At 46.0% G+C, this 16622-nt stretch overlaps 1 long non-coding RNA gene across 3 annotated transcripts in view; it reads right to left on the minus strand.

Moving 5' to 3' along the window:
• LOC148004806 (uncharacterized) overlaps positions 1 to 3572 on the minus strand; it is a 72848-nt gene extending 69276 nt beyond the window's left edge. The window contains exons 1-2 of one of the 3 annotated variants that reach the window (XR_015625576.1): positions 3500 to 3572; positions 3170 to 3251 (exon numbers count right to left, since the gene is read on the minus strand). This is a non-coding gene — a long non-coding RNA (uncharacterized LOC148004806). Of the gene's footprint in view, positions 1 to 3169; positions 3463 to 3499 lie in introns of those variants that run through there. The other 2 variants (XR_015625575.1, XR_015625574.1) reach the window with 2 other exon arrangements.
• Positions 3573 to 16622: the final 13050 nt, after the last annotated feature.

A 16622-nucleotide genomic window follows, 5' to 3' on the forward strand; every position in this document is an offset into this window, starting at 1 on the left:
TGGACAAAATTGCCCCCAGACACAAACACAATATGCCAAACCATGTTCAATTTAACCCCTCCAGTTGGAAAAAATACTCTTGGTGTCATACAAAGAAATGCAGACAAAGCAATTACCTGGAAAGGCCATTTCTTTTTTGCAAAAAAACGCTGCTACCCAAATTGAGCTCCAAGCAGGACGTACTAACTTTTTAACACAGGTAGTAACTGTCTCTCATCATTGTGAAGTCCAGCTTCACAATCTGGTACTAATTCATAGTTGGCATAAAAGGGAGGGGAGTGACAGCCAAGTCTCAGAAGTGCCTAGGGGTTGGGCGAACAGACACATACACAAGTGCTTTGAGACGGAAAAGGCGTATGGAGTAATGGCTTCGGGAGGTTAACAACCTTTGGTAGATAGGGCGTGTATTTCATACTGTGGTCTTGTGGGTTTGTCTCTGAGATTCCATTTCCCTTATTGCTGTTGTTGCAGGAGGAGGACTCGTTTACACCAAGGCCACTGAGTCTTGCCTTCTGGATAACATTTAGTTTAATATAACTCAAACAAAGCACCACTGGTGTGCATGTGCAGATTCTTCCCATGGGATGAGGTACAAATGTATTCTTGTAATCTATCACAAAGGGCCTCTATCAAAACCAGCTCCAGGTTATAAAATGAGCAAACATTTGTATCTAGTTTCAGACCCACTTGTGGGTCTGGTAGAGTGCTTGCCTAGTACACACATGCACAGAGCCTTGGGGTTCAGTCCTCAGTACTGCATAGATCAGGAATGGTGGGGCACACCTAAAATCCTAGTACTCTGGCAGTGTGGGCAAAGGATCAAAACTTCAAGGCAGCCTGTCAGTGGTGGTGCACACCTTTGATCCCAGGAGGCAGAGGCAGAGAGGCAGAGAAAGAGGCAGAGAGAGAGGCAGAGAGAGAGGTAGAGAGAGAGGCAAAGGGGCAGAGAGGCAGAGAGAGAGGCAGAGAAGCAGAGGGGCAGAGGGGCAGAGAGGCAGAGAGGCAGAGAGAGAGGCAGAGAAGCAGAGGGGCAGAGGGGCAGAGAGGCAGAGAGGCAGAGAGAGAGGCAGAGGGGCAGAGAGAGAGAGGCAGAGGAGCAGAGAGAGAGGCAGAGGGGCTGAGGGAGAGGCAGAGAGGCAGAGGCAGCTGAATCTCTGTGAGTTCAAGGATAGCCTGGTCTTCAGAGCAATTTCTAGGACAAGCAGGGCTTTACAGAGAAACCCTGTTTTGAAAACAACAACAACGAATTCCCTTGAGACCGTGTTCACCAACCCCTCCCAGCAAAACACAAGGAGCCTTGCTCATGAACACTGTCCTATGTGACCATGAGGGCTATCAGGTGCCAAATGAAGTCATGCATGAGAACAGGTGTTACAAGATCTGGCTGACTCTGCATCTGCTGTTTGTTTTCCTGCATGAATTAAGCAAGTTAATTTCTCTGAGTTACTTTCCATTATGTGTAAAATGGCTAATTTTGGCCACTGCCTGCCTTACTTGCCTCCCAGGGTGAGGACAAAAAGAATAACAATAAAACAAGAACTGTGAGAAATTAACATTTATGTAATGTTTCATATGTGCCCAGTTCTATTCTAAGTACTTTCTACAAATGTGAGCTAATGTCATAGAAAAACAGGCCAGAAAGTTTTTATTAACTTCAAGTTTTTAGAGCCTAACTTCTGGGCTGTATTCGCAGGACAGCTTGTGCACTCTGTTCTAACAGCAAAACTCAGGTTCCACAAGTGATCACCTCTCTTCCCAAACAGCGAAGACCCCAGCAAGTGACTGTGACTGTCACTCAGTATAAATCCCTGACGTCCATGGCTCTTTCCCAGAGGATACCTGAATAGCTTCTTATCCCTCAACACTTGGGCTTATAGAGCTGTGATTTTTCCACATAGTAACTTCAGAGAAGAACCTGTCACTGACCTTTTGTGTCTCCTCCCAGTACGGAAATAAACCCACAGGTCTGGACAAGCAAGCCAGGGGCTGAGTCTCCTGCCGATGCAGTGTGGGTGATTCCTGTCCTCTGCAGGCTCCTTTCTCCCCCCACCGACATACCACACTTTCCTCTCCACTTCCAGAGGACCAGAGAATGACAGATAAATGCCTCTCTCCTTTCCTAAGCAGTGAAACCTCACCCCCAGAAAACATTACCTTCCCAACAAACCAGTTTGGGAGGCCAAGGTGAGCAAACAGCAACATTTGTCAGCAGAAACCACTCCGTTCTCAGGGTTTATGCCTTGCTCTCTGTCATCCACCCATCCCTCTTTTCTTCAATCACTGTCCATATCTCCAAGATGCTTGTCAGATTTGTGCACCGCTATGCTAATTAGTTCTGTTTGAAAGGAGCTATACCTTCAGACTGCCACGAATGGAAAGCTAGTATCAGAGAGAATTTTTCTTGTTACCGTAAATCTCGAAGCCACTGAAAAGAACTCTAATTATTACAAAAATGGAGCAATTTTCTAGACTCTAATTGGCTGGAGCTATTTGTTGAGGATCTTGTGTTCCTGCGCACGGCACATGTGTGTGTGTGTGTGTGTGTGTGTGTGTGTGTCTGTGTGTGTCTGTGTGTGTCTGTGTGTGTATGTTTGTGTGTGTGTGTATGTGTGTGTGTATCTATGTGTGTCCATGTTTATGTGTGTCCGTGTATATGTATGTGTGTGTGTATATGTGCCTGCATGTGTGTATATCTGTGTTGTCTCTGTGTGTGTCTCTGTGTGTGTCTCTGTGTGTATCTGTGTGTTGTGTCCATGTATGTATATGTGTGTGTCTCTGTGTGTATCTCTGTGTGTGCATCTGTGTGTGTGTCTGTGTGTATGTGTGTATGTGTGTGTCTCTCTGTGTGTCTGTGTGTATATATGCATGTATGTATATGTGTGTGTGCCTGTGTGTGTATATATATGTGTGTGTCTGTGTATATATGTGGGAGAGAGTATATATGTGCCTGTATGTGTGTATGTGCGTGTATATGTTTATGTCTCTGTGTATCTATGTGTATGTGTGTATGTGTGTGTGTTTATGTATATGTATGTATCCGTGTGTGTGTGTTATGTGTGTGTGAGTGTGTGTGTGTTTATGTATATGTGTGTATCCATGTGTGTGTGTGTTTCTAAATAAAATCAGAAAGATTGCACCAAGGGAGACCATCCCCTAAACAGAAATCTACCTGTGAATCCGTTTCTTCTTCCTCCGCCCAGAGGCTCCGGCACCCGACAGATGAAGCTCTCTGTCCCACGAAGTCAGCCCAGCTGTGGGGATTCCTGTCCTCACTTTTCCAAGCCAAGAAGCCACCTTTGATTCCTTTGCCCCACCACTTCTGTCCCTAGAGTCCTGTGGCACACAACTCTGACGTGTCTGCCTCGCCCTAGCTGCCACTTTTATCCCCCCAGCCCCCACCCCACTGCCTGTATTTCTGAGTCAAGAAATTCATCTGGACGACACTTCAACTGTCAACTGGACAGAACTTCACTTTTGGGGGAAATGACCTTTCTCTTACCAGCTCCTGTGGAGGAACACCAGGGGCAAGCTCTGATGGCTGTGACTTTGCAGAAGGCCCTCACTCTGTCACTGGACTCGGGGTAGGGAAAACAGACACAGACATTTCATATCCAGAGTGAGATTGGGATGGAGAACAAATGGCGTGAAAACAGGATGTTATGTTCTCAAGGAGGAACAGAAGTGGTCGGGGTGAAGAAACGGTATCCATTTGTGGGAAAAGGCATGGGAATATAAGACATTGTGGTGAGGCACATGTGTGTCCCTTCCTGATACACAGATGGAGCCTTAATTGTGGTGGTGTGGCCTACACTTAGTGCAGAGTCCGGTGCCCATGAAGCATAGAGTTAGCCTGCTGGCTGGATAGAGAACGAACCCGGGTCAGCATGTTTCCCTCCTGCTGACGCTTCTCTCTGCGGCTTCCATTTGGTTCTTCCAGTCTCATGTGGGGAACGGTTACATAGCGACCCTCCAAGAACCCTGGCTTCGGTCTGCTCGGCTGTTTGCATTTTAGAATGGTCTCTCTGAGACTTGCCCGTTCTCCTTTGCCTCACTTGGCTTCTCCCCCTAGCTTCTATGTCCCTATTTATAAACCTCACTCGTGTCATGCTCCTGGGTCCTGCCTACCCCTCTCCTCCCTCCCTCTTAGGGGCAGAACGTTCTAGTTAACCTGTGCCTGGTATGGCTCTCAGAGGAGACATGACTATTTATGCTGATGTGTCACAGCTCAGTCCACTTCATCAGATATATGGCCACCTTTCCTGCTTGTCCATTTAGTTACCGCCTCAAGGACAAAGGTCATTTCACTGCTTCCCCATTTAATACCTGGAAGGCAAGTGGCTGTAAGAAAAACCGTGGATAAACCCCGAGCGTCTTCCCTCAAGCAGATAGAAGCCACCACTTTCACATGCTAGGCCCTGTATGGAGGATTGGGACACTATGGTGACTCAGGTCAGTTCCTGTCCTTGAAAGGTTAAAGGAATCCACCCTACCACACAACAGCAGTGCACTAATATCACCTACTATGAGTTGCTCCATAGAGATCAGAATGTATTATACCTGGAACGACCTTGGTCAGGCTCCAAAAGTCCTAGGGCTAATTTCCAGAGTACTAGCTCAGGGAAGCAACTAAAGACAGGTTCTGAAAGTCATTTGCAGTCATAGAGGTTTTTGAGCTGTGGTCTGGAAATGAAACTTAGTGACTGAGCATTTTTATAGCATTCAAAGGACTTGGGCTTTATCCCTAGCCTTGCAAACAAACAAACCAACAAAATTTTAGAGCTGGAGAAATCTTGAAGTTCATCTAATCCCAAACCTTAGCTCCCAGGGGGGGGAAGGGGGCAGGGAGGAGATAAATCTCCATAGCCAAATCATCACTGTGATACTCAAAGTGCTTCCAAAAATGGCCGTTCAAATAATCCAGAGCATTTACAATGGAAAAGGGAAAGACATTAAACATGTATGTGTGAGCCCTAAATCTCATACCATGACCACATGCAACTTCCCACTGATGTCTCTACTCCATTCTGCATCTGAGGAAACTGAATCACAGAAATTCTAAGTGATGCCCAAGACCTCAGAGCAGATGGATAATGGGTTCAAGATTTGAACTCACCTGGTGTCCATAGCTTCTCTTCTTAAGAGAATGAAAATATATTGAAATCATAATATTGAATAACCTGAGCTCTGTTCTTACATTTACGACCAACAGATTGTTTGACCTGCTGAAGGCCTTTTCATTTTCCCAGGACTTAATTTCTCAGGTTGTAAAGAAGAGTGGCCATGACAATGAACGTCATGCAGCTGCCCCAACCAACTGCCATTGACACGAACTCAAACTTGTTTGTGTCCTATGCTATTTAGTCCTTGCAAACTCTGGCCCTGTTTTGCTTTGTTTTGTTTTGGCTGGAGAAACAGAGAAGAGCTTATCTGTGACTGTGCAGAACAGAATCCTACCATATGCACAGCCCTATGTCCTAATTGATCATAGACTGTGCCCCGGCCCCAGGGACCTGCCTCAAGGTAGAGGGTGTTTACTTTCACAGCTCTGCTTCATCCTGATGGAAATCTTCCTCACCCCTGAAATGGCTGGCGCCTCCCACAGCTCTCTTCAGCTGTCTCTAAAGTGCATTAAAATGGCACTGAAGAGGTTTATGGAAAAACACCACAGTCCTTGAGAGCTGATTAGCTCACAGGCCAAAAGGGTGGGTGGATGGGGGAAGGGCGTGCAAGCAAGACAGTCAGTCTCCCCAGAAATGACAAGCTAACCTGTGATGACCCTGGGACCAGAGGTCACAAAGGCATGGAAAGTCAGAAGAACATTGAAACCTGATGCTGGGCTGACAAGCAGCTGTCAAATGCTGTGCTGTTGGAGGAAGCCTGTCACCCAGAGAGACCCAAGCTCCTGCCAATGGCCAAGCTGCTGGTGGCCTAGCCCTCAGTAATGCCTGGAGCTTCACATACTAAGTAAAGGCCATTCTGTCCTGCCAGTAGCCACCATGGGAGATAAATCTATTCTTCAAGGTGTCTACTAGAGACTAGTGTCAAGTTACCCCAGAACGTCAGCTGTAGCCTTGACTCTTCCTTGGGAAAATATCTGAGCCTATCTATGAAGTCGTGCCTGATCCTGGGAAGGCAGAGGGTTACAGCCAAGGACAAGGAACTGCTTCCTCAACAAGGTTAGAACTATGTTTCTAAGTGTGTCTTACAGGCATCTTCAATTTTAGTCTTGTGGCAAAAGGTTCAGTAACAGAGGCCACCACACTTAACCAGATAACTGAAACAACAAATACTCTCTTTAAAAGAAAAACTCACAAGTCAAGTGGAGTGGTGCACACCTTTAATCTCAGCACTTGGATGGCAGAGGCAGGTGGATCTCTGAGCTCAAGACCAGCCTAGTCTGCAGAGCATGTTCCAGGACAACTAGGGCTACACAGAGAAACTCCGTCTTGAAAAATCAGAAGAGGAGGAGGAGAAGGAAGAGGAGGAGGAAGAGAAGAAAGAGAAGGAGGAGGAGGGGTGGGGGGGAGGGGAGGGGGAGAGGGAGGAGGAGGAGAAGGAGGAGGAGAAGGAGGAGGAGGAGGAAGAGAAGAAAGAGAAGGAGGAGGAGGGGTGAGGAGGAGGGGGAGGGGAGGGGAGGGGGGAGGAGGAGGAGGAGAAGGAGGAGGAGAAGGAGGAGGAGAATTATTCTGGAAGGATCCAAATAGATCCAGTTATCCTTCTCACTTCTCATTTAAGAACAAGCTCAGTGGTTCTCAAATCCATACTCCAAGCTAACAGCGTCCTCCCTGTGTAAACGCTGATTTGCTGTGTTTCCATTCAGACTGGGTCCACAGAGCTTCATGGGAAGAACATGTTGCAAATGCCCTACTCCAGCTGAAGCAGAAATGCTAGTGTGGCCCAACATCACATTGACTGACCAGAGTCACTTTCCAGGTAACTCTGATGATACACCAACAATAGCTACCTCTTATCCGCTTGTGAGCCAGGCACTGGGGTACGTCCCTGATACACCTCATTCATCACTTGGTTAATTTGGGGAGGGGTGAGGATATTGTGCTCTCTTTCTCTCTCTTTCTCTAAGGATAAAAAACAGCAGGCAGGAGGTATGGAAACAGAGGCTTTTTCTGCCTCTGTTGCTAGCTGAGATGTCTGGAAGCATCATCTAAGGTCATCATGGTCTACAGCACAGTTGTGGGGATTCTGGTCAGTGCTTGCTTATTTACAAGAGTGAGGAGGATACTACAGGGACAGTTCGATATGCGTTAGAGACTAGGCTGCATTTGTGAGGTACATTCAGTTCAAATAACTCTTACCTCACTTCATGAATTGTCCTGTATTATTCCTATTTTACAAAATAAGGGCTTTAGGATTAAGACCTTTAGTTGCTTCCTTAAAGTAACACACCTATTGAGTGCATGTGGTAAGCAAGATAATACCTCCCACTGGAGATCCGAGTCCTTAGGCTCTAAGAAGCTAAATTTGATTCCAAGGCTAAGGGGAAGATTGAAGATAGGAATAAAGTTGCTAATCATCTGACCACACAATCAGAAGAATGCTCTAGATAATCATAGTGCTTCCGGGGTAAGCAACAGTGTCCTCACACGTGGACGCAGGAGATGCAGATGTGAAAGATCTGTGTGGTGATGCCGTCTTTGAAAGGGCTGTGACTCCAGGGAGTGGGTTCAAAGCCAAAGGAAACTCCATTTTCCTAAATTCTGGCTATTAGACAAAAGCCAGCATTCCCAAGGAACTCGTGAGGCTGATTCCTCTCTACCAAAGGATCTACTTCGTTGATTACTTGCTGAAGGGACAAATGGCTGTCCATGGCACCTATTAGCATACTGAAGCACATGCTGGCCTCCAGGCCCCTTCAGTATCACAAGTACCTGTCTATATTTCAGCAGGCATCTTGGCTTTTCTCAGCTTTTCTTCCTTCCCCCTAACACCCCAAACTACTGCCAGCTCAGGAACTTCCTTCCCTGCAGTAACTCATGTCTTTCTATTCTCCTGCCAGTCCTGCCATGTTCTGTCTTTGTCATCTCTTGGTCCTCTCTGTGTTTGTCTCTTCCCAACACACCCCTGCTCCTGCTTCTCTCCTGATCAGGTCTCTGTTGGCCACGGTCAGACTACTACCCTCTCTATATTCTCGATTCTTTCAGATGCCCCTAGCTGTTCCCTCCCTGTATCTATAATAAAACCTTCCTCTTAATCACACCATGGACCAATCATGTCATCAGTTTATACAGAGAGCAGCCTCTGGTAGCTGGTGGGGCCAAGAAAAGAAGTTCCTTTGGAGTCTCCATGAGGAACACTGCCAACACTTGAGTTTTAGCCCCATGAGATCAATGCTATATTGCTGAGCTATAGAACTGTATAGAGATGAATGTCTATCATCCCAAGCCAACTTTGTTGATAGCTTGTTGTGTTGGTAATAGGGAGCTAATACAGTGGGCTACTCTGATTTGAACTCGGATCTCCCTTGCTGCAAATATGAGCTCCTAACCAGATGACTTGACTTTGCTAGGCATACTTGTTGGGATTCAGACCCAGGACAAACAGCTAAAGGTACATACTTGACATACCAAAGTGGACTGGCCTGCAGGTTCTCCCAGCATCCCTCAGTCTTTACCTGACATACCCTGCCCTCTACACAGAACTTTCTAGTCCAGGGGCTGGGCTTTCCCTCCCCAGAGGCTCTTTCCCATATAATCCAGACCTACCTATCTCTCTTTCTCTTTCTCTCTCTCTCTCTCTCTCTCTCTCTCTCTCTCTCTCTCCCCTTGTCTCTCTCTCTCCTTGTCTCTCTCTCCTTGTCTCTCTCTCTCCTTGTCTCTCTCTCCTCTCTCTCTCCTTGTCTCTCTCTCTCCTTGTCTCCTTGTCTCTCTCCTTGTCTCTCTCTCCTTGTCTCCTTGTCTCTCTCCTTGTCTCTCTCTCCTTGTCTCTCTCTCTCTCTCTCTCTCTCTCTCTCTCTCTCTCTCTCCTCTCTCCTCTCTTCCTTTGTGTGCATGCATACTCTTTCTCTCTTTCTCTTCCCCCTCCTTGAGTCTTCCTTCCCATGGCAACTTCCCTGGCCTTATTCCTCCTGACAGGTGGACCCACCTAAGAGTTGCTTCCTAGTAATCCTCTAGTGTGGCTTGAATTGACTCATTTCATTGGTGGAGAATAACTTATCAATCCTGAAGGCAAATTAACACTGATAGAGAATGTGTCTTTGGATTATTGTGTTTGAGTTTCCCAAATTTACTGATCTGGTGATCTAAAAGTCCACCCAGATTAGATTATATTTAAAGAGAAAAGAAGTCCCCTCAATGGCTCAGTACAACTTATGCAGCTCTGGTTGTCAGCTCTTTTAAGCAGTTGCCACAATTACTGTGTATTAAACTAATGATGGAAGGTTTGGAAATTCTATGAAACCTCATAGGACCACCAAACAGGGACACACAAACCTCAGCTCAATAGCCCTTGGTTTGTCCCTGGGCCTGAGCAGAAGCCTAAGATCAGATCATGCAGGTCCTTGCTACGTAAGCATCTTTATTATAGACTAAGATACCATATGGGAAGGAATACACCACTGACACTCAAGAACTTGCCTCAGGTGTCAGGACCCTCTGATGCTTCTTATCAAGGTGTAAGTAGATAGGCTCCTCCACTTTCCAGACTATCCAACATGTCATCGATGTGACAAACTAAAGTAAAATCCCTTCTGATGGTGAGAAGAGATGGCCACGTCTCCTATGCACTAAGGCATGACCAAGGAAGAGCATTGAACATGACCTTGGAATGAAACAAGGTAGGGAGACTGTTCTGTCTTCATGATCAGTCTTTTCACTAGAGCTGATAAATACACATGTTCTTAATAAGTAGCTGCCACCACCCCCAGAGACCAGAATCCCTGCTGATTGACCCATTTCAGGATATAAATAACAGCTTGAACCAGTGCAATAGGAATGTCTTCCCAATTAGGCTTGTGATAGCCTGTGCCAAGATGGTGAAGGATAACCACCCTTCTGTATTTCACAGTCTCTGATGATGCCATAAATCCTTACAGTCCACTCAGGAAGCTGGAGTGAGGCAGGTGGGGGAGATGGGGGTGGGGAGATGGGGAGGGCAGCTCTGGGAGCTTCAATATAACATCCTTTTGTTACAAGTCCTCAGATAAGGCTCTGCTGGGGGCTAAGCCCATTTATTCCATTATACGCTAAAGCACTAAGGAAACAACAGAGTTAGTGTAAGCCCCAGTGAGTCAACTGTCAGTAGCAATCGAATTGACTGGCCTACAGTAGTCTGTTCTGTTGGTAGTAACCTCAAAAGCCAGTGTCAAAGTCCTAAAACCTGGAAAAAAGTTTTTCCTCTCAGAATACTTGAACCCTGTAAATGGCTGCTGGGCCTTTTCAGAAAGGGAAAGCCATGTTCTCCTAAATATTTACAGTGGTATCCATAGGCTCTTCCTCCTACACCTAACCTCCTATTTATCCAAAGAACTGTTACAAAACAGATATGAAGCCAGGATCGCCTGCGTGCATCCGGATTCTCTTGTGGCAGCCTGATTCTCCCATTGCAGGCTGATTCTCTGTTATAGCCTGATTCTCCTGCAAGAAACCGGATTCTGTGTTGCAGGCTGATTCTCCCGCATGCATCCTGATTCTCCTGTTGCAGCCCGAGTCTCCTGTATGCCACATCCAAATAAGCTGCTTTCCTTCTATCTCTTACTTTGGTGGAATCTTAATATTCTCCCCTAAGCTAAGTATCTTAAGCCATTTCTAGCACAGTGCACATTACATTTCTCTGCCATATGGAAGCTCAGACACACCAGAACTTCCTGCTTCCTAGGGAGTCTAAGTCCACAGAACAATACTTTTATCAAAAGAGGGGAAACTTACAGGAAAAATGTCAACACTAGGATCTATATTAATATTTTCTCATACTTTGAGCACCTATTATACATCAGGTTATCGGATGTTTCATCTCATTTATTTTTCACTAGAAGGCTCTGGGGATAACATATGATTCTGTGTCACAGACGGAGAAACTGAGGCACAGAGAAGTCATGCTGCTTTTCCCAAGAGAAACACATCAATGGATGACATAGTGAATCCCCTTGACTCTGATACCTGTCACACTATACTACATGACAGCCTTTTGTTCACACTAATTATTCAAGGTTCCACTCTCTACTGCCTGTATTACACCGATTTTCTCTAGATCTGCCTCAGCTAGTGAGATGCCAATTGGATGACTGACCCTTTCCCAGGCCCTTACTGAATCTCACTTAGCTCTGTCCGGTCCTCATCCAGATCTAGCCACTAACAGGTGTGCAGTATATGTGAGGCGATCAGCATGCACCAGCATTCCGCACACGTCCTCCAGGGTGAATGTGATGCTAATGAATTCTGATGAGGGAAGCTCTTATAAACATCATTCCAGGAGAAAAACCATCTCTATCATGCTGTCCCTTCCCAGTATCATCAGCTGAACCTTCTTCCCTTCCATCCCCCACCACACATCCTAGAGTGGTTGACAGTTTTGAAGCTGCTAAACCAGTGGGCGGGCATATGGAGTCCAGGAATATGGAGTGTGAGTGCCCTCAGATTCCCCTGCTGTGGGCCTGGTTAGTGAATGAATTCAGCACAGATGTGTGGAATGTGGGCCCTGAAAGGTCATCCTTGGCCCTGGGGTCCTGCTCATTCAAATCTAGACTTGCCAAACTCCAAGAAGTTCTGGAAGAAAACAGGAGCAGAGAAGGGGGTCCCTGGCTACACGGCCTCTCTATGCAGAGACCTGTTGCTTTGTCTTCTGTGGGGCTCTGTTTGGTCCAAGTAGTACAGAACTGCAAAGCGCAATAGGGCTTCATGTTGGCTCAGCAGCTGGCAGGGTATAAGGATAGAGTGTGTTCATTTTCATTTTGCCTTGGGAGATACAAACCAATATCTACTCATAGCAGACAAGGCAAAAACAGCAATGCTACCAGACTTCCACTCAAAACAGATGCACTAACTTGGGTTACCTACAGGACTATGCATAAAGGGCTACTTACAGGATCGTAGATGACTCAAATACATTACTGAAAATCCCGCCCCAGCCTAGGGGATGACTCACCAAAGCTGCAACCCTGGAGGCTCTGTGCACGACTTGCAGGCAGACCAGTAGACCACAGGTCCTTACTGCTTACATAACTTTACTGGCTGGTTTTGTGTGTCGGCTTGACACAAGCAGAAGTTATCACAGAGAAGGGAGCCTCAGCTGAGGAAATGCCTCCATGAGACCCAGCTGTAAGGCATTTTCTCAACCAGTGATCAAGGTGGGAGGACCCAGCCCATTGTGGGTGGTGCTGTCTCTGGACTGGGACTCTTGGGTTCTGTAAGAGAGCAAGCTTAAGAGGGGAAGCAAGCCAATAAGCAACATCCCTCCATGGCCTCTGCGTCAGCTCCTGCTTCCTGCCCTGCTTGAGTTCCAGTCCTGACTTCCTTTGGTGATGAACAGCAATGTGGAAGTGTAAGCTGAATAAACCCTTTCCTCCCAACTTGCTTCTTGGTCATGATGTTTGTGCAGGAATAGAAACCCTGACTAAGACAATAATCTTGAGGGGCCTTGTGGGTCTTTAAGTTCTAGGTGCTTCCTGAGATGTACAAGGTTGTTTCTTTCCTGAGCCTTAACCTCCCTCCAGGATGGGATGTTTCTATTGAGAGGAAATTCTTCACAACTAGACAGAATCTGGGACAGTACATGGGGGTGTCTGTCTTGCATTTAGAATCAGGACCAGCTTCTACCAAGAATGTCTAGCATCTGCTGTGCTGAATCACAATTTGCCTGGAGATACAGTTTCCAATGCTGTATCTCCAGTCTTGCTGGCCCAGAAACAGACTACTCTGTTTCCTAGTGGAAATTTCCCCACTAAAGAGGGTATTTTCCATTTGAACCATTGGATAAGTTTCAAATTCAGGGTTGAGAAGAACCCTGACATCCCACTGTGGTATAATATCATGTGCTACATGTGTTATCGCATGTTATAGGATCAATATGACTTTTAAGTCATCACCCATCCCCTTGAATGTTCTCAGGCACAACCCAAATCCTTTCTCTCCCTCTCTGGTGCTGCCACCCTCATCCAGGCCACTCTCACCTGGGCACTGCCATGACCTTTCACATGGTGCTTCAGTCTTGCTCCATCCTACTGACTAGATCAGCTTTTGGAGGGTATAAGCCTCCTTTGCTTAACTCTTCCTATACATCCCCGTGTGTTTAAATTTAAGGAACTCCACAGGAGGACCAACAGAGCCAACTAACCAGGACCCTCGAGGCTCTCAGAAACTGAACCGCCAACCAAAGAACATACCTAGGCCTCCCTGCACGTATGTAGCGCACGGACAACTTGGTCTTCATGTGGGTTCTGAGGGCCCCAAACAAGTGGAGCGGGGGTTGGGGGGAGGCATCCCAAAAGCTGTTGCCCATACATGGGATACGTTCATCTAGCTGGGCTGCCTTGTCTGGCCTCAGTGAGAGAGGATGTACCTAACCCCACAGAGACTTGAAGTGCCAGGGTGGAGGAAGACCCAGGCAGGAGGATGGGGTTAGGGCTGTGAAAGGGGGTGACTGGGAGGGAGCAGGGAGCAGGATGTAAAGTGAATAAGTAAAATAATAGTAATAATAATAATAATAATAATAATAATAATAATAATAATAATAAAGAAAGCTCATGTTGCAGTAGCCTGTGAAATCCTAGCTGGTCTCGGGTCTCCCTCTCTCTTCTTATTTCCACAGCTCCCACTAATTGGCCTTCCTACACCTCTGAAACATGCTTCTGTGCTCCTACCTGAGTCTTTGTGTTCTTGCCCTTCTTCTACATAGAACACAGTTGTCCCTGTTGTTACAGCATCTGGCTTCTCACTGGTCCAGCACAGCATTGCCTCTGGGGCATCCTTGTTCCCTTAACCAGCTCTCTCCAACCCAATGCAGTCTTCATCCTACATTGCTGATCTCGTTCCTTCATGACTGTGTGTCGAGTTCCTTTATTGGTTGGCTAGGTTTCATCTCTTTCTTTAAAATGTGAGCTCACTCGTCCTTTGGGGTCACGGCCCTTTCTCCAGCACCTAGCACAGACAGGAGCTAGACTTGAACTTGTAGCCAAAGATGACCGTGAATGTCTTATCTTCCTGCCTCCACCTCCTAAGTGCTATAGTTACAGGCATGAACCGCTCTACTTAGTTTTAGTAGGGCCCTGAGATCAAGCCCCAGGCTTCATGCATGGTAGGTGAGCACTCTATCGTCTCAACTACACACCCAGACTTAGTAGAAATTCAGTAATGTCATGTTACGAATGCACTGGACATGGCCAAAGTATATGAAAAAAATGTATTACAACAACAACATGCCACAGAGGAAATAGCAAACTCTATTTGTGGTGGGGTCAGGCATCTTGGAGAAGCCCCGAAGCCAATCTGCGTCATAAAGCATGGTGCGAATTTCAGGCTGGGTAAATGGGATGGGAATGAAGAAATGGTGCTACCACTAGAACCATGTGTGTAATGAGCAGAATAAGGGCCTGGGAAGCCTCAACAGGAAGTGACCCTTGAGCTGAGGCCTCAGGGCTAACAGAGAGCACATCAGGCAAAGACAAGAGTTGGCATCACAGACTTTCCAGGCAAGACAGAGTTGTGTAAGAAAAATGGAAGAGGACACTAGAGAGACAGAGATGTCAGGACTGGATCATCCAAGGGCCTGCCTGACTTGACCAAAAAGGATAGATTATTCCCCAAGAAAATGTAGAAATAAACAAAAGCACACACTAAACAATTCACATATGCAGGAAAGGTGACTGGGGCCCCTGAGGAGATCTCAGTGGGACCTACATCACGAATTATAATGTGCACCCAGAGCTCAGGTTTAAAGGATTTAGGCTGCATGGATAACCAGATTTTCAGATTAGGAAGATTATTCTAATGCTAGCATGTGATCTCCTCAAACCGTCCTGTACACTTTAATTCCCACTGTGCTGTAACTGATACTTGGTAGAATATAGTGAAAGTTGCCACAGTTGTTGAGTCTTGCTGTAGATGTTCACAAATACTTATTCTTGATCTCCATCTTCAATTCTTTCTAGACTTGCAAGAAGCATATACCAGAGAATATGCCTTAAACTATAAACCACACTGCGAACTTGACTGCACTAAGAGCCACAAGATGGGGAGGTTATGCAAAAGAATATCTGTGAGCCTCTGGGTAGCCTTGCTGTTATTCCTTTGCTAATGTCTTCACCCCCACTGTGGGCCTCTGCAACTCCATGCCCTTTCTGCCACAAGCCTGTAGAGTTAGCAACAAGCTCACTAAAAAGCTCACCTTCCTGAGGAATGACTCTGCAGAAAAGTCTGCTGTTCTCCATGACCCCTGCCAGTTGATCCTCTAATAGGCGGAAGAATGTTACTTTGCTAATACTTAGGCTCAGAGCTCTTTTATGTATTTAAAGTAGCACAGAAAAATATTTCTTAGGTGTTCACACCCAATTGTACAAGTTGTGTTTCATTCAGATATTTCCAACACATCCTTTTTATTCCAGTGATGGTCATATTGAGTTTTTTAATATTATTATATTGATAGTTTATTGTAGATGGTTTAGAAAAACAATTGACTGTGGAATCTTGGTTCTGCCATTTTACCAGCCACATTTGGTGGGTAAAATGACTGAATGACTTCTATGATCTCCACAAAAAAAGACAGAAAAGAAAAATTTCATCCCAAGGTTACTTTGAAGTCTGAGTTAAGTAACTTGTGTGAAACGCCCAGCCTGCGTAAAATGCTCAGCAAGTGTTCAGCCCTACACTTTTATCATTTTGTCCCTTGTCAGTACCCTTAGCTGTGGTCTAGAGGAAACAATGACTGTCTCTGACTGATCTTTCAATACTCAGAATAAGAATTAAAGGTTGTCTGTTAACCTGTTTCTTCTGCATCTAATGCAAGTTCCTCATCCCTAGAACTTATCCACAAATGCATAGACTCCATGGGAGCCCAGCCTGGTGCAATCGGTGTCAAGGAAGCAAAGCTCTAAAATCTCATGAGGCTTCTGATTGTCCCTAAGTGAGCTTGGTGTGGAATCAACTTCTACATGACCCCTCCTCCTTTGACCTCTGTTAGCTATGTGAATTTAGTTTATAGACCTTACCCCCAGATGCATACAACTAACAGGAAACTGAACCTGCGGGAAGAAAACTGCAATTGTATCTAAGCCCAACACCTTCTCATGGAACTACCAACATGCCCTCCAAAATGCGGGGCTCTGTCTGCCAGATGCTGCTCTGGCCCACTGCTCTCTGACTATTCCTCCCAATGGAATGACCTGCCCTTACGGTCGTGTTGGATATTACCCATGATTCATGAGAGGAAGGTCAGAAATACCCTGGGTCTCCTCTCAGTTCCTCCCATCACTAGCTGCATAGCCTAGACTCGAGTCTCAGCTCTGTCCCCTATAGTGACGCCTGCCTAATGAAGTTTCCATGCAGTTGATGAAGATAATGCATTAGCATGCCTCGTGTGGTGCTTGGCAAAGAGTGCGTGTTCAATAAGTACTAGCCTTTATGACAGTTATTATGTTATTATTAACAAGGAGCTATTATACCCAGCTCAGCCCATCA

The sequence above is a fragment of the Rattus norvegicus genome, chromosome 7 (genome assembly GCF_021556685.1).
Source record: "Rattus norvegicus strain SHRSP/BbbUtx chromosome 7, alternate assembly SHRSP_T2T, whole genome shotgun sequence".
Lineage (NCBI taxonomy): Eukaryota > Metazoa > Chordata > Mammalia > Rodentia > Muridae > Rattus > Rattus norvegicus.